Source organism: Kogia breviceps, chromosome 10 (assembly GCF_026419965.1).
Source record: "Kogia breviceps isolate mKogBre1 chromosome 10, mKogBre1 haplotype 1, whole genome shotgun sequence".
Lineage (NCBI taxonomy): Eukaryota > Metazoa > Chordata > Mammalia > Artiodactyla > Physeteridae > Kogia > Kogia breviceps.
The window spans coordinates 30,506,185-30,530,943 of NC_081319.1; positions in this window are offsets into that span (position 1 = coordinate 30,506,185).

The following is a 24,759-nucleotide window of genomic DNA, read 5'->3' on the forward strand; positions in this document are numbered from 1 at the left end:
TTGGCATAAGAGTTATTTTGAACTGAAAGTGATTGAGAAACAGCAGATGCAAGAAAAACTCTCTGCCCTCCCCCTTTCTGTCTAAAATCAGGGTATAAATGTCCTTCTGTGAAGGTGAGTCCACTCCCCTCTCCCACACCAGGAAGAGGAGACAACTTTTATTACTGGAGGCAGCACTTACTTGAATCTGCATAAACAAATATTACTGAAACCTTACCTTCCATTAGTTTCTCCCATATATTTACTTTCCCACAACTTACTTTCCCTAGAAGCCCAAACTCTTTTCCTTCATCTTGTCACCTCTCCACAAATTTATGGCTCTTTGTTAAAATAGTATATAAGCTCTCAGGCCCAACTGTTTCTTTGGGTTTTCATGTCCTTTTCTATGAGACCCTTACATATACACACAAAATGTTAACATCAAATACAAATTATATAAATTTTATCCTGTTAATCTAGTTTTGTCAGTTGAACTTACATGGCCCTGATATTGAACCTAAGAGGGTTTTCCTCCCCGTAGCACACGATGTCACTTCTCTCTTCTCTATCCTTCCTGTGTTTCCCCATCTTTTCCCTAGACTGCAGTTCTCAAACTTTAACCTGTATCAGCATCACCTGGAGGGCTTCTTTCAGCAGATTGCTGAGCCTCACCCCAGAGTTTCTGACCAGTAGGTCTAGGATGGGGATCAAAAATATACACTTTTAACAAGATTCCTGGAGCTGCTGAGGCTGCTGGTCTGGAGACCACACTTTGAGAAACCCTGCCCTAGGCCAAAAATCCCTTTTAAACTCTACATTTTTATACAAACATTCTTTCCCTTTATCTACCAGAAGAGGGAAAGGTTATCCTGTTCACAATGCTGAGGGAAAGAAAGAAAAATAAAAATTCCCTTCTCCATTTCAGCAGAAGCATACTCCGGAGCAGAGGGAGATATTGCCTTAGAGAATAGAGAAGACCCATAACTTATAATTAGGGAACCTGGATTCAAGTCCTGGCTCCTGGTCAAGTCAGTTGACCTTTCTGCTCCTCATTCTGTAAAAAGGAGCATGTGGATAATCCCTGCCTTTTCTACATCCCCGGGCAGTTGTGAGAATTAAGGGCTAAAACAAGGATAGCACTTTGTAGACTCTAAATGACTGTAAAATCAGTACGTGTTATTATGTAGTCAGCTCATAAAATCATAATGTTGGTTTTGAAACTAGAATTAACCCTGGTGGGTGATGGGTGAGTTCAGAAAGAAGCGTGGGCTCTCTTTATATACTGTATGGCTAAAACAAAATGAAACCGTGAGATGTTTCCAAGTAGAACATGAAAATTAAAGCTATATACTTCCAGATGAAATATACTTCATTATCACAGGCCAAACATAAAATAAATACGGCAGAAATACAGCTATCCATCCCCATAAAGAACAGGGAGGAGATTTAGTGAACAATTCCTGAGTAACTTTAAATGCCTCTTCTATCTCTTTACTGCAGTCAAGAAGGGCAGAAAATTATGACATACTAATTATTATGATGGATGGGGAGCCAGTACCTAACGTTAGCTACACTGCTGAAGCAAAGAGCAGCTCCACAGCTCACATACTTCAATAGGCAAGACACTCTAGATGATAATGGGCAATACAGATTAACAACATTATGTTAAAACAGGATAATTATTCTTTTTCATTTCCTAGTTCCTTCCCATGAACCTGGTCCTGCCTTACATTTTTCTCTTTCTTGTTTCTAAGGTGCTGTGTATATCAGGCAGGCTCCTCTCCGGCTAATTAAAGGTGATGTTGTGCTTGCTTTTCCTGAGGTCACCAACAGCAGGGGTCCAGGGACCAAAGATTGATGAAACTACTCCAAGGGAACCGCCCCTTCCGAAAGCAAGATGAGGTCATGGGAGGATCAGGGATACAAAGCAAAAAAGCTCTGCAAAAGTGAATTCTGCTTTTCTTTCTTTTTTTTTGTAAAGTGCTTTTTGAGAATTTTAACAATGCATTCAGCAAGCTGGTGTGGATGAGCTTAGAATTAAGAGGTGGGCATTATTTTTACTTTGTTTGGAGATAAATTCCAGACAACATCACATAATTAAGCAGCCATTTAGTGATATAAGGTCATAAATCCATTCACTCATTCATTCATTCCTTTATTCATTCAGGTAGTGAGTCAGTTCGTCATAACCAGTATCTATTAAGCACCTGCCATGTGCCTGGCACTGAGGAACACCAGGGGACACAATAGTGTAGGGGACGATAGAGACATGAGCCCTACTAGTCCCAAGGGGGAGATAAAACAAAAATAGACAAATATGCAGAATGCCTGCGCCTTGTGTAAAGCGCCGTGCAGGAAAGAAACAAAGGGCTGAGACAGAGACTGACACAGGGGGCTACTTTAGGTACAGCCCTCACAGAAGTGGGGATTAACCGACATGAGAAGGACTGAAATGAGCTATGAATTCAAAGGAGACCGATCTCAGCAAGGGAGAAGCATGTGCAAGCTAACTTGAGGACCTGAGGTAGAAGAAGCTGACGCGGAGTGAGCAACAAGAAAGAGGTGCGACGGCAGCTGCTGAGACACACGGAAACCAATTCTGGCAAGATCCTGTGGGTCCTTCCAGGAGCAGGTGTGAGGTATGACACTTAGTCTTCGTATGGCAGGAACACGTGGGAGGTTTTCGCCTGGGGAGTGATGTGACATTTTCTCTGAGCTGTGCCGAATGGTGAAAGGGTATGCAGTGGAAGCGGAGAGCCACTAGGAGGCAGTAGTTCAAGTAAGAGATGGTGGTGGTGGTGGTGAAAATGGAGGGAGCCAGGAAGACTGAAGGGAAATTTGGAGATGGGCTTGATGGGACGTGCTGATGGACTGGGTAGAGAGGTGGGCGTCAGAGGACCTGAAGCTCGCCGGCTTCAGTGACGGAGTGGAGGGCAGCACCTTTTACTGAGCTTGGCTAGAAACAGATTTGTGGGGAAGAAAATCAAGTTCCAGGGTGGAAATCTCTCATTGCTTTTGGAGTTTGAAGGAACTGTCGGTGTTCTGACAGCATGTATACGTTCCTATAGCTCTTAGGCCACACTGATTCCACACGAAATCATATCCTGGGAACCTGGAAATGTAGTTCGTTGGCCAGTCCTAGGAGAGCATCCTACACTGACTTATGAGATACCTCCACCAGCAACTCGTGGCGGCCACGGTTCACAAAGATGTTACCCACACTGGTGGCAGAGTGGTTTCAGCCCAACAGACTGGCAAAAACAGGAGACACGTACATGCTAAACACTGAGCCATGTTTCCACCATAGAAACTGTATTAATGACAATTTCTAATACTGTATCTCATGTTAAAATTTACGATGTATTTTAAGACAGTGCCTCTAAAACTTTCGTTTGCATACAAATTACCTTGGCATTTTGTTAAAACAAAGATTCTGATTTAGTAGGTCCAGGGTGGGGCCTGAAATTTTGAGAGATGCTGAGGCCAACAATCTGCAATGACATTTGAACTAGCAGGATTATAATGTACCTTATCTTTTTGCTTCTACACAGTCTTCAGGAAAGTTTAACCATCTTTATTGTATAGAAGAAGTAACTAAGCCTTAGAGAGTTTTAAAATATATCTTGTCTAAACAAGGAACAGTCAATAGGACCCAGAATGTAAACCACAGTTCACCAATGCTAGTTACAAGTAGAAAAAATCTGTGAGGCTATGCAGGTTTTAATCCTTATTTAATAAAATTGTCGTTTGGCAAACAGGTAAAAGAAAGAACTATTTAAAACAAGTGATCAATATGTTTGCATGAGGATCAACTCAGGAAAAAAAAATGTTTGAGACTCTAACAGATATCTTTGTGTGTGTATAATTTTATTCATTTTTTAATTGAGGTATAACTTACATACATTAAAGTGCATAAATCTGAAGTGTTCAGTTTTATTCATTTTGAACTGAGGCATAATTTATACACATTAAAATGCATGGATCTAACATGTAACCACCACCCAGAACAAGATATAGAGCATTTCCATCATCCCAGAAAGTTCCATCAGGTCCATGTCTAGTCAGTTCTTTGATTTTTATCAACAGTGATAAATTTTGTCTGTTCTTGAACGTCATATAACTGAAATCGTATAGTATGTACAGTCACCTGGTATCCGCAGGTTGTACATTGGCAGATTCAACAAACCACAGATTATGTACAGTACTATTTTTATGATCTGTGGTTGACTGAATCTGCAGATGTGGAATCTGTGGATGGAGGACAAACTGTGAGACTGAAAATCCACAGATTTTTGTACCCAGGGCTGGTCTTCGACCCCATCTCCCCTCAGATACCAAGGGATGACTGTACTTCTTTGTGCCAGCTTCTTTCACTCAACGTAATAGTTTAAGGTTCATAACCTCAAAGATTTTTTTAGGTTTTCTCAAGAACTATCCCACCTCTCACTATACAATATCTACAGTTTTCTTTCACCATGATTTCATGATTCTCCCACAATGAGAGGTTTCCCATTTGGGACTAAAATTATAGAAATTACCCATCTAGCAACCACTGAGCATTTGATTGTAATAATAAAGTTTGGCCAAACTTTACTGTTGAGTAAAAAACACTTTTGAAGCTAGTTTATTTTGTCTCTTGTTGACTGGCTGTGTGAGTTACTTAATTTCACATTCTGGATTTTCTCACACTGCCTCTTAACATTGAACCCTCTAAAACAAGAAATTTCCTCAAGCAAAACTGAACAGCAATAGCCCAACATCTTTAAGATATAGAAGTATTATTCAGTATGCTTACATTCAAACAAGCAATTTCCTCAGCCTGCGTGGTTTTTCTTTAAATTCTTGGCAGCAGCCCTAGCAAAAGTAGACATTTTATTGAGAAACACACACACATACACACAAAGCCAGAGTCAAAGATCTCAGCCTCCTGCCAGCTAACCTAGCTAACAGGTGCTCCTCTGTCAGCCATTCCTACCAATAGATAATGAAGCTCTTGATCAGCTTCTGACCACAGGGGCCCAAGTGGGATGGGTCATGCAGTTCAGTCCTCTCAGCAGCCTAGTTTGTGCATCTCTGAGATGTGAGAGTTCCAGAAATTAGATTGCAGACCATGCCTTTAAGGCTGAGAGCATTACACTCTAATGCTCTAGTCAACATCTGCAACTTCTTTTCAGTAGAGCTGTCTAATCCATTACACACACACACACACACACACACACACACACACACGCACTCACAATATGAGTGCTTAGTATATGTACAGAGTGGGCAGAGTCATCTGCATTTGGTCCCTCCCATGCATCTGAAATAACCCTTGACTTCTGTTGTGCTGGCCGCCAGCACCCATGTCAGGGCCTATCACTTTCCAGACTGGGTTTGAGAGAAATTTTTGTTTCGGCAGGGGTTTGTCTGCATTTTACTTTTTATTTTTTGTCTCTGAGACTAGGTGGTAAAATCATATTTCTCTGTCTGTCATGTAAGGTTGGGGATGAACTGCTGTAGGAGCTAGTTCTGTAATACTGAAGGGTTTTAGGGAGTAGCAAATGTTAAACTGTCTCTGTAATTAGAAGGCTTGCCCTGAAAGGCACAAAATGATATGTCCAAGAGGATAAACATTCTGTCCTGTTTGTCTCGGTATTCCCAACACCTAGCCCAGGGCTGGGCGGAGAGTGGTGCTCAATAAATATTTGTGGAATCAAGGGCATTTTGTATGCCAAAAATAAAGTAAAATAACATAGATGTTTAGAAGAAGTGATAAGGCAGACATTCCTTTCACTGACAAAGTACAGAATAATTATGGAAGAAGCAGGAAGACAACAAAAATATACTTTGGAAAAAAATGTTCATATCAAGAAAATTTCTGTAAAGTGATCCTAATGCTTTGTAAGACCAAAAAAAAACCTATAATTTTTATGCTTTTTACCCAGCTTCAAATTTAAGCATTCATAGCACATGATTTTACTGTAGATAATTACTGAGTGACAATCACATACAGATTTATTCAGAACCATTTAATGGAAAATGGCTCCCAAAGACATTCACTAATATATTAGAACCACATTTAGGTATTAGATTTTTAATCAAGAAATGATCACCCTTCTCATGAATACTGATGTTGAAGGCACAAGTGGTCAAAGGTGTGAAGAAATACTATTTTGAATAGTAAGTTGCATTTCTCACTACAATAAAGTGATAGTTTTTTCTGCCACGTTTTGATTAACTTTGCTTGATTTGGTCGTACATTTTCTTACACGGCCATTGCACCAACTGAGGCGGAGACATGGTGGAGAAAAGAGAAGAGGGAAACACAATTCCTCCTTTCTGTTTCTCCAAAACACAAACAAGCCCTTACCTGCTTCCAGGCCCTTGCATTTGCTTTTCGCTCTCCCTGAAATGTCCCATCCCCAGTACTTCATGGGACCAGCTCATTCTCATCTTTCAGGTTCTTGCTCTAGTGTTCTCTTCAGAGAGGCACTCCCTGACCCCTCAGTCCACAGTGGCTGCCTTAGTGGCCCTCCACCTCATTGCATTCAGCTGTGAAGTTGTCTTGTCTATTATCTGTTGACTTGTTAACTATTACCCTCATTCGAATGGAAGCTCTCTGAGGTCAGAAATTCTGTCTGCCTTATTCACCACTGCATCCCCAGCTCCCAGCCAAGTGCCAGCACATGGTGGGCACTCAATAACAATTTGAAGAAGGAATGAAAAAATGTATGAATCAACCACTTTTGTTTATAAAACACTTTAACTGCACACAACCTGAAGAATCAGCATAAAGCTGTTTCTAAACCCAGCCTCCCAAAGCTTAGTGGAGACAGAAGGCAATTAGTCGCAACATTTCAGGTTCTTTGGCTATTTCGTGGCATTCCTGTGGTGTCAGGATAGTTATAGTACAGAGCAGCTCAGATGACATGGGTTTGGCTCACATGAGAAACTTCGGTGAGAATCAAAGAGCTGCTTCTCTGCTGTTTCTGACAGAGTTCACATAAGATACTGTCATAATTTATAGTAACTTCTAAGAGTCTGTAGTCAACTCTGTGGACACCTCAGAGGTTGGAAAACCAGGAGATGTGCTACAGAATGTTAAAGTGAGGTGCCTGTGATATTAGCCTTTTATTCAAAGTGCCTAGATTATCTAAATGCATTCATAATAGGTTTTTAAAGTTACATTAATTCTCAGAGTAATTCATATTCATTATATAAAACTGAAAAAAAATCCCGAAGCATCAAGATATCCAAAGAAGATCATCATAACATGTTTCAGTAGTGTAGTGTGACTTTGCAATGAGAATACCTAGATTCTAATACCTTTTTGGCCACTTACTGAATTTGTGACTAGGATAGACTGCAAACGGTCACAAATTTTTCCCATTCCTGTATGCAAGCCCCCTTGCAATGTGACCATGCCACTCTTGCAATCAAGAGGTGGAATCTATTTCCCCACCCCTTGGCCCAACATGGCTTATTTTATTTAACCAGTGGGATGTTATCAAACATGACACTAGCAGAAACTCGAAAAATGCTTGGGTATTTGGTTCTGGCCACTCTTGTGACTGGGAACTCCTCCACCACCATGTGAACAAGGCTGGGTTAGCTTCCTGGAGGATGAGTGACCACATGGAGCGAGGCCCAGCTGTCCCATTGTCCCAGTGAAGGCCCAGAGATGGGAGAGAGGCCATCCTTGACCATTCAGCCCTGTCCAGGTTACTGAGTTCAGAAGAATTGCAGTCAAGTTACAGAATTATGGCAAATAGTAAATGTTTGCTGTTTTAAAACACTTTATTTTGTTCGCAGAAGCTAGCTAATACAATAATTCTGTGCAAATTGCTTAATCTCTTTAAGCCTTAGCTTCCTAATCTGTAGAATAAAGATAATAATAGCACATTTCCCATAGGCTTTGCTTCAAGTACTAAATGAGATAATGTGTAGAAAGGATTTAGTATCATTCCTGGCACATAGTTAAGTGCTGAAGATATTTTTATTGCTTTCTTCCAAGCTTCTTAGAAACTCAAGAATGTGCGCTATGATTTTCTGTTCTGTTTTGTTGATATAATATTATACTACTTAATATTTATCCACAACATAAAACCATTGCTTCATTGTTTATTAATTAGGTTGTTTCCAACTTAAAAATTTTTAACCTCATCAGGGTCTCACAGAAGCACCCTCCCTTTCATACTGAAATGGAAGAGGGCTCTTCCAGGGCATTTGGGAACTTCCATGAAGCTTCTTCAAGGAGAAATAAGGAAAAGTCTTCCCATTGAGCAAACAGAAAAATTCTAGTTTATCCAATATAATAGTTTATTTTAAACAATTGGGTTGGGGAAGGCAGGGAGATTCCCAGGGCCTGAAAGTGATGCTCTGAGAAGACCTATGTTCTTTGTGGCAAAGAAGTCCCTTGTTGTTTCATATCACAAGTATTTGTTCTAAGACTAAGAAGCAACCCTAGAATGAAGGGGCTGTTTCCCTAATTACTGGAGACAGCTCTACAGATTGCTGGAAAGCTCCTCCCTGGGATGAGGTCTGTATCATCCCCCAGGCAGACTCTATACCTCTAGCAGCTGTCAGAACCCCTGAGAGATGCCTGCAGATCGCTGTAGGTTAGTTGTTGTTCAGAGGCTGAGTGGCTGGCATGAAAGGTTACAGCTACAACATACCAGGTACACTAACTTCCTGTGGTGATTCTAATGACCCGTGTTTTCAGAGGTCCTGTTGGAAGACTAGCTCCCCTGGAGTAGGCTGCAGTCTTACAGACTCCCAGAAAGTGCATTTCAGCTCCGCAACTTCATAAAAGAGCTTCCTGAGGTTTGAAGCTGCAGGAAACAATCAGCTGTTGTCCAGAAAAGAAGAAAAGGTGAGGATCCCCACAAGAAGTGGACAACTGTGCACTTCATGACAAAGATCGAAAGAGCTGGAGATTATTTCTGCTGTGTGTCTCTATCCTTAGGATTAAAGACAATAGGGGGAGACCTTCAAGATGGCAGAGGAGTGAGACATGGAGATCGCCTTCCTCCTCACAAATACATCAGAAATACATCTACATGTGCAACAGCTCCTACAGAACACCTACTGAACACTGGCAGAAGACCTCAGACTTCCCCAAAGGCAAGAAACTCCCCACGTACCTGGGTAGGGCAAAAGAAAAAAGAAAAAACAGAGATAAAGAATAGGGACGGGACCTGCACCACTGGGAGGGAGCCATGAAGGAGGAAAGGTTTCCACACACTAGGAAGCCCCTTCAATGGCGGAGACTGGGGGTGTGGAGGGGGGGAGCTTCGGCGCCACGGAGGAGAGTGCAGCAACAGGTGTGCAGAGCGCAAAGCGGAGAAATTCCCGCACAGAGGATCGGTGCCGACAAGCACTCACCAGCCCGAGAGGCTTGCCTGCTCACCCACTGGGGCGAGCGGGGGCTGAGAGCTGAGGATCAGGCTTCAGAGGTCAGATCCCAGGGAGAGGACTGGGGTTGGCTGCGTGAACACAGCCTGAAGGGGGCTAGTGCACTACAGCTAGACGGGAGGCAGTCCAGGAAAAAGTCTGGACCTGCCTAAGAGGCAAGAGGCCATTGTTTCAGGGTGCGCGAGGAGAGGGGATTCAGAGCACCACCTAAACGAGCTCCAGAGACGGGTGTGAGCCACTGCTATCAGAGTGGACACCAGAGACGGGCATGATATGCTAAGACTGCTGCTGCAGCCACCAAGAAGCCTGTGTGCAAGCACAGGTCACTCTCCACACCTCCCCTCCTGGGAGCCTGTGCAGCCCGCCACTGCCGGGGTCCTGTGAGCCAGGGACAACTTCCCCGGGAGAAAACACGGCGCGCCTCAGGCTGGTGAAATATCACGCTGGGCTCTGCCACTGCAGGCTCGCCCTGCATTCCATACCCCTCCCTCCCCTCAGCCTGAGTGAGCCAGAGCCCCCTAATCACCTGCTCCTTTAACCCCGTCCTGTCTGAGCGAAGAACAGATGCCCTGAGGCAACCTACACGCAGAGGCAGGGCCAAATCCAAAGCTGAATCCCAGGAGCTGTGCGAACAAACAAGACAAAGGGAAATCTCTCCCAGTAGCCTCAGGGGCAGTGGATTAAATCTCTATAATCAACTGGATGTACCCTGCATCTGTGGAATACCTGAATAGACAACAAATCATCCCCAAATTGAGGCACTGGACTTTGAGAACAATGATATATATATTTTTTCCTTTTTCTCTTTTTGTGAGTGTGTATGTGTATGCTTCTTTGTGTGATTTTGTCTGTATAGCCTTGCTTTTACCATTTGACCTAGGGTTCTGTCTGTCTGTTTTGGGGGGTTTTTTTAATATAGTTTTTAGCACTTGTTATCATTGGTGGATTTGTTTTTTGTTTTGGTTGCTCTCTTCTTCCTTTCTTTTTTTACAATTACTTTTTAAAAAATTTTAATACTTATTTTTTATTTTAATAACTTTCTTTCTTTCTTTCTTTCTTTCTTTCTTTCTTTCTTTCTTTCTTTCTTTCTTTCTTTCTTTCTTTCTTTCTTTCTTTCTTTCTTCCTTCCTTCCTTCCTTTCTTCCTCTCTCTCTCTCTCTCTCTCTCTCTCTCTCTCTCTCTCTCTCTCTCCCTCCCTCCCTCCCTCCCTCCCTCCCTCCCTCCCTCCCGCCCTCTCTCTCTCTCTCTCTCTCTCTCTCTCTCTCTCTCTCTCTCTCTCTTTTCTCCCTTTTCTTCTGAGCCATGTGGCTGACACGGTCTTGGTGCTCCGGCCAGGTGTCAGGCCTGTGTCTCTGAAGTGGGAGAGCCAAGTTCAGGACATTGGTCCACCAGAAACCTCCTGGCTCCAAATAATGTCAAACAGCAAAAGTTCTCCCAGAGATCTCCATCTCCACGTTAAGACTCAGCTCCACTCAATGAACAGCAAGCTACAGTGCTGGACACCCTATGCTAAACAATTAGCAAGACAGGAACACAACGCCAAGCATTAGAAGAGGGTCCCTAAAATCATAATAAGGTCACAAACACCCCAAAACACACCACCAGACACAATCCTGCCCAACAGAAAGACAAGATCCAGCCTCATGCTACAGAACACAGGAACTAGTCCCATCGACCAGGAAGCCTACACACCCACTGAACCAACCTCACCCACTGGGGGCAGACACCCAAAACAATGGGAACTACGAACCTGCAGCCTGTGAAAAGCAAACGCCAAACACAGTAAGTTAAGCAACATGAGAAGACAGAAAAACACACAGCACATGAAGGAGCAAGGTAAAAAACCCACCAGACCAAACAAATGAAGAGGAAATGGGCAGTGTACCTGAAAAAGAATTGAGAGTAATGATAGTAAACATGATCCAAAATCTTGGAAAGAGAATGGAGAAAATACAAGAAACATTTAACAAGGACCTAGAAGAACTGAAGAGCAAACAAACAATGATGAACAACACAATAAATGAAATGAAAAATTCTCTAGAAGGAATCAATAGCAGAATAACTGAGGCAGAAGAATGGATAAGTGACCTGGAAGATAAAATAGTAGAAATAACTACTGCAGAGCAGAATAAAGAAAAAAGAATGAAAAGAATTGAGGAAACTCTCAGAGACCTCTGGGACAACGTTAAACACACCAACATTCGCATTATAGGGGTCCCGGAAGAAGAAGAGAAAAAGAAAGGGACTGAGAAAATATTTGAAGAGATTATAGTTAAAAACTTCCCTAATATGAGAGAGAAAGTAGTTAATAAAGTCCAGGAAGAACACAGAGTCCCATACAGGATAAATCCAAGGAGAAACATGCCAAGACACATACTAAACTATCAAAAATTAAACACAGGGAAAAAATATTAAAAGCAGCAAGGGAAAAACAACAAATAAAATACAAGGGAATTCCCATAAGGTTAACAGCTGATCTTTCAGCAGAAACTCTGCAAGCCAGAAGGGAGTGGACATATTTAAAGTGATGAAAGGGAAGAACCTACAACCAAGATTACTCTACCCAGCAAGGACCTCGTTCAGATTTGACAGAGAAATTAAAACCTTTACAGACAAGCAAAACCTAAGAGAATTCAGCACCACCAAACCAGCTTTATGACAAATACTAAAGGAACTTTTCTAGGCAGGAAATACAAGAGAAGGAAAACACCTACAATAACAAACCCCAAACAATTAAGAAAATGGTAATAGGAACATACATATTGATAATTCCCCTAAATCTAAATGGATTAAATGCCCCAACCAAAAGACATAGACTGGCTGAATGGATACAAAAACAAGACCCATATATATGCTGTCTACAAGAGACCCACTTCAGACCTAGGGACACATGCAGACTGAAAGTAAGGGGATGGAAAAAGATATTCCATGCAAATGGAAATCACAAGAAAGCTAGAGTAGCAATTCTCATATCAGACAAAATAGACTTTAAAATAAAGACTATTACAAGAGACGAAGTAGGACACTACGTAATGATAAAGGGATCAAACCAAGAACATATAACAATTGTAAATATTTATGCACCCAACACAGGAGCACCACAATACATAAGGCAAATGCTGACAACCATAAAAGGGGAAATCGACAGTAACACAATCATAGTAAGAGACTTTAACACCCCACTTTCACCAATGAACAGATCATCCAAAATGAAAATAAATAAGGAAACACAACCTATAAAAGATACATTAAACAAGATCAAATTAATTGATATTTATAGGACATTCCATCCAAAAACAACAGAATACACTTTCTTCTCAAGTGCTCATGGAATATTTTCCAGGATAGATCATATCTTGGGTCACAAATCAAGCCTCAGTAAATTTAAGAAAATTAAAATTGTATCAAGTATCTTTTCTGACCACAACACTATGAGTCTAGATATCAATAACAGGAAAAAATCTGTAAAAAATACAAATACATGGAGGCTAAACAATACACTACTTAATAACCAAGAGATCACTGAAGAAATCAAAGAGGAAATCACAAAATACCTAGAAACAAGTGACAATGAAAACATGATAATCCAAAACCTATGGGATGCAACAAAAGCAATTCTAAGAGGGAAGTTTATAGCAATACAACGGTACCAAAAGAAACAAGAAACATCTGAAATAAACAACCTAACCTTACACCTAAAGCAATTAGAGAAAGAAGAACAAAAACACCCCAAAGTTAGCTGAAGGAAAGAAATCATAAAGATCAGATCAGAAATAAATGAAAAAGCAATGAAGGAAACAATAGCTAAGATCAATAAAACTAAAAGCTGGTTCTCTGAGAAGATAAACAAAATTGATAAACCATTAGCTAGACTCATCAAGAAAAAAGGGAGAAGACTCAAATCAATAGAATTAGAAATGAAAAAGGAGAAGTAACAACTGACACTGCAGAAATACAAGGGATCATGAGAGATTACTAGAAGCTATATGCCAATAAAATAGACAACCTGGAAGAAATGGACAAACTCTTAGAAGAGGACAAACTTCTGAGACTGAATCAGGAAGAAATAGAAAATATAAACAGACCAATTACAAGCACTGAAATTAAGACTGTGATTAAAAACCTTCCAACAAACAAAAGCCCAGGACCAGATGGTTTCACAGGTGAATTCTATCAAACATTTAGAGAAGAGCCAACACGTATCCTTCTCAAACTCTTCCAAAATATAGCAGAGGGAGGAACACTCTCAAAATCATTCTATGAGGCCACCATCACCCTGATACCAAAACCAGACAAAGATGTCACAAAGAAATAAAACTACAGGCTAATATCACTGACGAACATAGTTGCAAAAATCCTCAATAAAATACCAGCAAACAGAATCCAACAGCATATTAAAAGGATCATACACCATGATCAACTGGGGTTTATCACAGTATTGCAAGGATTCTTCAATATATGCAAATCAATTGATGTGATAAACCATATTAAGAAATTGAAGGATAAAAACCATTTGATCATCTCAATAGATGCAGAAAAAGCTTTCGACAAACTTCAACACCCATTTATGATAAAAAACCTCCAGAAAGTAGGCATAGAGGGAACTTACCTCAACAAAATAAAGGTCATATATGACAAACCCACATCCAACATCGTTCTCAGTGGTGAAAAACTGAAATCATTTCCACTAAGATCAGGAACAAGACAAGGTTGCCCACTCTCACCACTCTTATTCAACTTAGTTTTGGAAGTTCTAGCCACAGCAATCAGAGAAGAAAAAGAAATAAAAGGAATCCAAATCGGAAAAGAAGAAGTAAAGCTGTCACTGTTTGCAGATGACATGATACTATATATAGAGAATCCTAAAGACGCTACCAGAAAACTACTAGAGCTAACCAATGAATTTAGTAAAGTAGCAGGATACAAAATTAAAGCACTGAAATCTCTTGCACTCCTATACACTAATGATGAAAAATCTGAAAGAGAAGTTAAGGAAACACTCTCCTTTACCACTGCAACAAAATGAATAAAATACCTAGGAATAAACCTACCTAAGGAGACAAAAGACCTGTATGCAGAAAACTATAGGACACTGATGAAAGAAATTAAAGATGATAAAACAGATGGAGAGATGTACCATGTTCTTGGATTGGAAGAATCAATATTGTGAAAATGACTATACTACCCCAAGCAATCTACAGATTCAATGCAATCCCTATCAAACTACCAATGGCATATTTCACAGAACTAGAACAAATCATCTAAAAATTTGTATGGAAACACAAAAGACCCTGAATAGCAAAAGCAATCTTGAGAAATAGAAACGGAGCTACAGGAATCATGCTCCCTGACTTCATACTATACTACAAAGCTACAGTAATCAAGACAGTATGGTACTGGCACAAAAAAAAGAAATATAGATCAATGGAACAGGAGAGAAAGCCCAGAGATAAACCCACACACATATGGTCACCTTATTTTAAACAAGGCAAGAATACACAATGGAGAGAAGACAGCCTCTTCAATAAATGGTGCTGGGAAAACTGGACAGCTACATCTAAAAGAATGAAATTAGAACACTCCCTAACACCATACACAAAAAGAAACTCAAGATGGATTAAAGACCTAAATGTAATAAGGCCAGACACTATCAAACTCTTAGAGGAAAACATAGGCAGAACACTGTATGACATAAATCACAGCAAGATCCTTTTTGACCCACCTCCTAGAGAAATGGAAATAAAAATAAACAAATGGGACATAATGAAACTCAAAATCTTTTGCACAGCAAAGGAAACCATAAACAAGACGAAAAGACAACCCTCAGAATGGGAGAAAATATTTGCCAATGAAGCAACTGACAAAGGATTAATCACCAAAATTTACAACCAGCTAATTCAGCTCAATATCTAAAAGCAAACAACCCAATCCAAAAATGGGCAGAAGAACTAAACAGACATTTCTCCAAAGAAGATATACAGATTGCCAACAAACACATGAAAGGATGCTCAACATCACTAAACATTAGAGAAATGCAAATCAAAACTACAATGAGGTATCACCTCACACCAGTCAGAATGGCCATCATCAAAAAATCTACAAAAAATAAATGCTGGAGAGGGTGTGGAGAAAAGGGAACCCTCTTGCACTGTTGGTGGGAATGTAAATTGATATAGCCACTATGGAGAACAGTATGGAGGTTCCTTAAAACACTATAAATAGAACTACCATAGGACCCAGCAATCCCACTACTGGGCATATACCCTGAGGAAACCATAATTCAAAAAGATTCATCTACCACAGTGTTGATTGAAGCTCTATTTACAATAGCCAGGACATGGAAGCAACCTAAGTGTCCACCGACAGATGAATGGATAAAGAAGATGTGGCACATGTATACAATGGAATATTACTCAGCCATAAAAAGAAACAAAATTGAGTTATTTGTAGTGAGGTGGATGGACCTAGAGTCTGTCATACAGAGTGAAGTAAGTCAGAAAGAGCAAAACAAATACCGTATGCTAACACATATACATAGAATAATAAAAAAAAAAAGGTTCTGAAGAACCTAGGGGCGGGACAGGAATAAAGATGCAGACTTAGAGAATGGGCTTAAGGACATGAAAGGGCAAATGGTAACCTGGGACAAAGTGAGAGAGTGGCATGGACATATATACACTACCAAATGTAAAACAGATAGCTAGTGGGAAGCGGTTGCATAGCACAGGGAGATCAGCTCAGTGCTTTGTTACCACCTAGAGGGGTGGGATAGGGAGGGTGGGAGGGAGATGCAAGAGGGAGGAGATATGGGGCTATATGTATATGTATAGCAGATTCACTTTGTTATAAAGTAGAAACTAACACACCACTGTAAAGCAATTATACTCCAATAAAGATGTTAAAAAAAAAAAAAAGACAGTAGGGATAATGATACAAAATGAGACATTCCATGCATTTTGAACTGGTAAGCTTGTTCGTACCACAGTCTGTGCTAAATCATTTTAGCGTCTACTTCTTAGCTACTTGTTATGCATTCCAGCCATGCTATCATCTTTGACCTACTTTCCTTACTTTGTAAGGGCAGAAAATCTCTGCAGGAACTAGACTCAATCAATATCCAAGTTCCAACCAATTATCAATTTGGCCGAACCATAGTTTGTGCCACCAGTGTTTGCCACAGACCATCAAGAAAAATACAGCTTCTTATTCTTTGGATTTATATATTGTGGTCATTCTATATAATTTATAGAATTTTATTGGTAAATCCAGTACAATGAACACAGATGACAATGGATTTATTCATTAACTGCTTTTCTTAGATCTCTGTAGAGAAGAGCTCCTCCAGAAATACCAGCATGCTTGCCTTGGTCTCAAATCCAATCACACAAATATTACTGTCAGTCTTAATGCACTTACATGTCCACTTTCGCAGGCAACAGACCCATATGCTGAATATTTGCCTTGATATATTTATTTTATTTGAAAATTATTCTATACCTATTTTCAGAAAAAAATCTGAGGCAACTTACAATGAGAGATTTATACGATAATGAAATCAAAAATTGTGGGAACTTGCTGCATAGCACAGGGAGCTCAGCTCAGTGCTCCGTGATGACACAGATGCGGGGGGCAGGGAGGGAGGTGCAAGAGGGAGGGGGTATATGTATACGTACGGCTGATTCACTTCATTGTACAGCAGAAACTAACACAACATTGTAAAGCAATTTTACTCCAATAAAAATTACTTAATTAATAAAAGAAAACGGAGATGAGATATTAAAAACTATACCAAGAGAGGAACTATAAATATTACAACATTGCCTAAGATGGGGGCATACACATTAACTTTGTCTCTGACAGCACAGGAAACACTGTGATCTGTTGGATGGGTCAAAAGATTGGGATTCAGACAGATCACTTAATGGGAAAATTTAGGCAAGTTACCACCCTTTTTGAATTACAGTTTTTTCTACCCCAATGCCTATAAGAGGCGTGTCATAGAATTGGTGTGAGGAGTAAATAACAACACAAGTGTATTAAAAATAAATATACACATGGGTGATAACCATGTGCCAGGCACTCAGCACATGTTACTTCATTTCATTCTGACAAGGATTCTGTGATTCCTGACTACTATTCCAGTTTCAGTAATTTGAAAAGTGAGGCACAGAAAGTGTAACGAGATGTCTAAGGTCACAAACCAGTAGTGATAAAGTCAGTATTTGGAGCTGCGGGTCTGGCTCTACTGTCCATACTCTTAACCGTTCTGCTCTACTGTCTCTCATTAACTCAAATGTAATAGCGTTAAAATAAGAAGTGAATAGGAGGTACTGCCGTTACTCTCTTCAGTTTCCTGGCAGCCAAAGCAAAGAGGGAAATATTTTATATATGATAAATGTATAATATATACGTTGTAATATAAATGCATATAATAAAATAAACTACCTTTAGGAAAGACCCCACTGCCAGTACTGGCATTAAGTTACTGTATCCTGGGATGTTTGCTCACCTAACAGAGTCCTGGCTCCTAGCCCTGACTCTGGGTGTATCTTTGGGCAGGGGGCGGGGTGATGATGCCACTGATGACCTGAAACAACAAGTTCCACAGGAGGTTCTTGGGGATGCTAAAGACTGGCAACCCCTGAGCTCTGCTCTTTTCTGGCACTTGATTGTGTTGGTGAGTTGAAATTCAAGTGGGCTAATCCACATCCACAGCTTCACTTACTGAAAATTATCTTCCTCAACTTCTTCACCCATAATACTCCCCAGGGGATGCCCATTATCTATTTTGGCTATTGGCCAAACCTTGTGCTTCAGCAAAATTCTACCATTGTTTAAGTTATGTCGGGGCATAGGATTAGGTTATTTAGGGAGAAGGAAATCTGACAATTTCCACCATGTGTTTAAGCAAGAAACCCTCTCACTAGCAAGGGAATAATTCAGCTCAGCACCGCCTGAAGTCATCAAGAGTCAAGACTTAGGGAGTAGTCCAGAAACAGCTGTAACACCGAGATGATAGGTTTTTTCTGGATCAGAGGCCTGTATTATGTGCTTGAAGATTTTCTAAAGTACTAAAGATAAGAGCAAATAATTTGCCCACTCTTTCAACTTACAAAATCTTGGATTTCAGCATATCTGTGTCCAAAGGAATATAGCTGAAAGAAACTGAGTCAGCTCTTTTTCTTAGAAAATTATTCAAGGGGAAGGGCAACAGCTGTACTTTATGCTACTCTGGACAACGCGGTCACCAGTGACACTGCTAAGCAGTGTACCTCATAAATATTTCTAGTTCAAAGAGGGAAATACATCTAGTTCACCACACACATTCACACAGTTGCGCTCACATTCACACACAGACACACACTGAGTAGTGTGGTCAGTTTAAGCTTAAAAATATTAAGAGTGAACAGGGGCTTTAACAGCTGTTGTGCATTTTGAATTTACCGCAAAAAGGTTGCTACTTAAAAAGTTACCAGCACGTATGGGTCACCCATTAAGATCTGCTTTGCACCTTAAGTACAAGGTTAGCCCAACCTAACATGGTGGTTGGCCCATTAGGAACTTAGTAAATCTTTTTTTGGATAAATGAACAAGTGAATAAATGAATTAGTGGATACCACTTATTTGTTTAGACAAAAACCCAAAGTATGACAAAATTGGGAAATCTATATAATCTCTAGGAAGAGGGTACCAGTTCCTGGTGTTGTAAGAAAAATAATTTGGTCTAGATGTTTTCCCCTACTTATGCTGAGCATAGAGTTATATTTGAGGGAAAGCTATTGAGACTCTGAAGCTTTTTTTAAAATGTAGAAAAATAAAACACTTTCACCATAAAACGTCACTGGGTGACTTGAAATATAAAATACATTAGAAACTTGGCAAAAACAGAAAAAAGAAAACACTAGATTCTTAAAATCATATCCTTTAAATTTTAAGTGGAACTATTTTGTGCTTTGTAATAGTTTAATTTGCTTTTGTGACTATTCTTTCTTTCTGATATCACTTTATTCTCCATACCACCCCCACTGTGTGACATTAAAGATAATTAAAATAAGAGTTTACATCAAAACTCTGTGAGACACAACCATAAGGGAAATTTCCATGGTATCACACATCAAAGTTATTTCTTATACTCTCTCTCTATAGCTGGTGACATCCATTCATTCAACAAATCTTCTTTACACTTAGTGGGTATCTCAACAAACATTTACTGAGCACCTACCATGTGGCAGGCACTGTGCGAGATACTAGAGATGGAACAGAAAACTCTTCCCCCACTAGATCATGTAGGTCATAGATAGATATTAAATGATCACATGTTAACAAATTCATGGAGATTGTGATTAGGACCATGAAGTTGAGTATAGATCAGTTTCCTTTAAATGATAACACCACTTGATGAAGGAATACGGACTTGATCCTAGAGTTGTGGGCAACTACTACAAGCGTTTCCATCTGGAAGTGACATATCAAGATCTTTCATGAAAGGTAACTTGGGCCATGCTGAGGTGAAAGGATTTAAGTGAGGCAAGGGCAGATGCTGAATGACCAACGAGGAGTCTGTTTCAGTATTATTATCTAACAAATACCATATTCCAAGTGACAAGTGATTGTGGCATGGTCTACAGTGACACAACTGGAGATGGTGAGAGTAAAGTAAGGATGATAACAATAACCAAGACTGCCATTTGCTGTGCCACTTTCTGTGCTTAAACATTTACAATGACTGACTCAGTTCAGCCTCATAGTCCTGATAATGAGGTATTATTATCATCCCAAGTTATTATCAAGGAAACTGAGGCACAAAGAGGTTCAGTAAGCTGTCCATGGGCACACACCTAGCACCTAGCAGCAATAAGAACTCAGAAAGTCAGTCTCCAAAGCTCAAGCCCTTAACCATTCCATGAGCTTGCTAAATTGAATTAGATCTTCTTCTGAATGTTTAAACAGCTACCTGGTTTTCCACAGCCCTGGCCATTTATTTATTCCTTGCCCAGTTCTTCCACTGCTATTCCACAGGTTAAATATTTTCTCATGGGCCAGTTCAAGAGAGTACCTTCAGTGGGAACTGTATCTTGTTCTTTATTTTTCTATCCTCTTCCTAGTCTCAGAAATGAATGTGTCTTGAAATTTTATGCGTTGACCTATTCTAAAAATTGGCCTCAGAATTTCTTCACATGAAATTCTCTTCTGCACAAACCATGGGTCATAGAACAGAGCTCAGTTGTGAATTTTGATGCTTCCATGTGAAAAGATTTGTTAATGTTGAAAATAAATATGATTCATCAATCTTGGGTAGTGAATGGAAGAAAATTGTTCATTTACAGGGTCACTTCCCTATGGGAGCCTGAACAGAAATGTCAATTTAAAAGTTATGACCCTATTACTGAATTTACTGTTTTAGACTGTGTCCCATTAGAATGGACTTGATGGACCAGAGGCTGGACCAACTGTGAGTCAGGTCAGACATTTGCAGACCCAGAGGGCAAGGAGACTCATAGGACCTGTCAGGTACCTGCATTGCTCCTGATGAGGTTAGAGAGGAAAGTGTCAGATAGGTCTGCTGGTCAGGAGGAAGGGGAGGGAAGGGAGAGAAAACGCGAGGTGGCAGGGTGTCAGGGATATCCGGGAACCCATCACTGTGATTCACTCACTGAAAGGAGGGTTAGGGCAAGAAAGATGGTCAGACCTGAGCTAGAACTAAATCTTGAAGAAGAGAAGTGTTGCAGACAGATATTCGTGATAGGATTGAGATACAAGAATAAAACACATGCTTGCGTTAGCAGCTGAGTAGAGACTGAAGCTTGGGTGGTTCACTCAGGCAGCCAGCACTTCCTGTGTCAGGAACCAATGAAAGGTTTTGAGATTCTCAAATTAGCCAGTTCACCATTTCTGCATGGCAGGAACTAGTCAGGCTAAGTGGAACAGTTGCTCCTTTTGGAGAACAGAGGCACATGATCAAGGCAAGCATAACATTAAAGCAGGCTCGATTCATGTCACCTCCTGCCCATACTAGGGTCAAGAGTATTCTTACACTCAGCAGTTAAGTGGCCCTTGCTTGGAGATCAGAAGTAGGTTCTAGGTTCTAGGTTCCAAACATTTTCTGGGCAATGCCTGTTACTATGAAATGAAGTCAGACCAGAAGCTCAAAGCCACTCTCTCTATAGACAGAACTCCGTGTCCTGGGAGGAATCATGTTTCTTGCTGGTTCCCTGTTCTTGGCCACTGAGGTGACCCTGTCTTAGATTCAACTCATCTGAGCCTGTCTCCATCTCTGGCTCCTGCTTCTCTGAGAGCCCCAGACTTGACAAAGGGGCCAGGTCCTGCTTATCCTCTGACATGGTTTTCCTCCATGGTACCCTGGCTCTTAAGGGTCATCGGCCCCATCTCACCTCCACTTTCTCCTGCACCTGGTTCTGAAACTAACTGGTGGGTGTTTTCTCCAGCCCCCACCTGCTTCCCACCCTGGCTCTATGCTGCACTTCTGCTTCTCTGTGGCATCACCACTGACCTATTAAAATCACCTGCAGAACTAAGAACCCTCAGTGTTCCAGAGCAGGGCAGTAAGACTGCTGCACCATTGGGGGAATGTCTTGCTGTCCTGAAAGGAGGCTTCTTAAGATACTAGAACCAGAAGGGACTGTCTGGCCCAATATCCTGGAGCCCAAAGTCTAGAGAGAACATGAGGCAGAATTAGTGAAGAACTCAGCTCTCCAGACCTCCCCCCACACACCATGTTGCCTCTGTAAATGAAGCTACTGGGTAGAAGTTCTGACAATTACAACAATGAGCCTCTTGTTCAGGGGCCATCTTACACTTCCTGCTTTCACTCTCGCCCCTCCCCTGCCAACTCCATTTTCCACCCGAGAGCCAGAGTGATCGTAAAAGGTAAAACAGTTCAGGAGTCAGTAACCTACTCAAAACTCCCAAGGCCTTTCCATAACACTTAGAATAAAATGCAGACTCCTTCCCATGGGCCTGCCAGTGCTGGTCCCCGCTGATCTTCCTGACACAACGTCTCCTGCCGCTGCCCCCTTCTCACTGTGCTGCAGCCACACTGGCTTTTCCCTGGTCCTCGGACACACCAAGCTGTCCCCACCTCAGTGCTGGGAACACTCCTCCCCCAGGTGGTTGGCTGTTCTCATCTTGTGGCTTAACTGCCCTCTCCTCAGAGGTGTCTCCCTCTGAAGCCGCCGGCCCACCCACCCCATCACTCCATTCGCCATTACTAGCTTCATTTCTCCACGGAACTCTGTACTAGCTGAGATGATTTTATGCACTAGTTTTTTGTCTCCCTCTCCTACCAAGTACACCCCATGAGGGCAGGAATCAGGTCTCATCCTCAGCACTGTATCCCAGCACCTGGAATAATGACTAGCATAGTAGGTACTTACATATTTATTGAAAAAAATGACCACAGGCTCCTCCTCTGGAATGAATGTGTTATGATAAGGTTTCAGTTTATAAGTTCTGGAAATAGACCAGGTAAAGAACAAAAACAAGGGGGAAAATCTATTTGTCCATGTAGTTGTTTTAATAAGAACTAAAATATGTAGTTACTAAGCCCAATCTTATACATGATATTTTAACTCCATACTCTGTAAAAAGAAAATTGTTGCTGCCAAAATTACAGAAATGTGATTTTGATTTACAATAATGTAGAAACAGTTCTAATAAGCTGCTAAATCTTGTTTATTTCTGGGACTTTGCTAAATTTTTCTTTTCGTGAAATTATTATTTAAAGTTCTAGTTAGTGAATTAATGTCAATCATTTAAGTGAATTTCTTTATATGCAATTATCTTGGATTGGAAGGCAATAAAACAGTTGGAATTACTTTTAACAAATTGCACATTCTTTCCCCTTCATATACTCTACCGTTAACATCAGGGAAAGTTGCTGCAGTAATTTCACATTTAAAGTGGAAGTATTTGGTTTAGAGGGAATTGCAGAGCTAAAAAGGATCCACATGCACCACACTTTCACCTTAAAGAAATAGCAACACCAAGAGGTCATGATTCCCTAATAAATGGTATTCAATCACACTCAGTGTACTTGGATTTTGTTTTAAGGAAATTAGATTGGGGAGAAAGCATCCCAGAGCCAGAAGCTGAACTTTGAGAAGATAAATAAATTAATGCATAATGCATTTTTAAACTCATGAATAGCTAATCAGTTCCTTAACATGCAGAAGTATTGGGCATTTTTACCTTGGAGAGATGGGGTTTACCTAGTGTCTTGGAATGTAAAGGCAGTTACAGGAAAGGGTTAGTGATTAAAGAAGAAAAACTATTCACCTGAAGTTTCTACTTTTAGCTAGTGGACGATTTAGTCAAGTTGGAAGATAATATTAAAATGTTATGGTCAACAGCTGAGAAGTTGATGTATCCTTAGGTTGCAAACCATGCTCTGGAAACAGAAAAATTAATGACAAAGTCAATGAGCAAATGCAAAGAAAAAGGCTTGTAAAACTGATTTATCTTCTTTGAAAATGTAGAGTAGATTAGACGTACTTTATTTACTTTGAGGATAATGACATTGATCCTTTGGAATTCAGAATCAAAATATATGAAAGCAAATCATGAATATAATACAGGAGAGCAACATAGATTTAAGAATGGGACTCTTGTTTGGATACTCAGCACATGACAGCTTTTGGTGGACACAGATTTCTTCTGTTAATAATCATTCATACCAGTAACTTTGCAGGGGCACATCCTACTCTGCCCACTCTCAAAGTGAAAGCCATGTGTAGAGTAGGGTAATGTAACAGAATAATGAAATCTGCAAGGATAACAGGGTAATGTAACAGAATAATGAATGCCAGTTAGATGCATACAGTCTGGAGCCAAAATCAGCCTTTCCTGAATCAGCCTGTTCACATAATTTAGCATACATTATATTAAGTGAGGCCAAAAAGTATACATGTATCTCTCAACACAAAAGCTTGCAGGAACATGCAGACCTCAACCAAATGTAAATAAATCTAATGCTAAATCTATTTGGATTAATAATGAGACCCCAAATTACTTAACCCTCATGCAACCCTATGAGGGAGGCACTAATATTACCCACATTTTGCAAATGAAGGAAACAAGACACAGAGAGTTCAGGAACTCTATCCAAGAACAGACAGCTGATACCTGGCAAAGCCGCACTTGAATCCAGGCATTCTGGCTCCATATTTCATACTTTTAACCATGATATGATTATACAACCCCTATGGAAATTCTTGTACTTATTTAGCTGTCATAATTTTTACATGAATAAAGTTAGATTTCTTATGAAGAAGCCATGGAGCCCTGATGCATGGGCACAAGCATGGGGGTTAGAGCATCTTTGCTCAGACAGAAGTTGTGTATGCCTGCCTGCTCCTTCTCACTGAA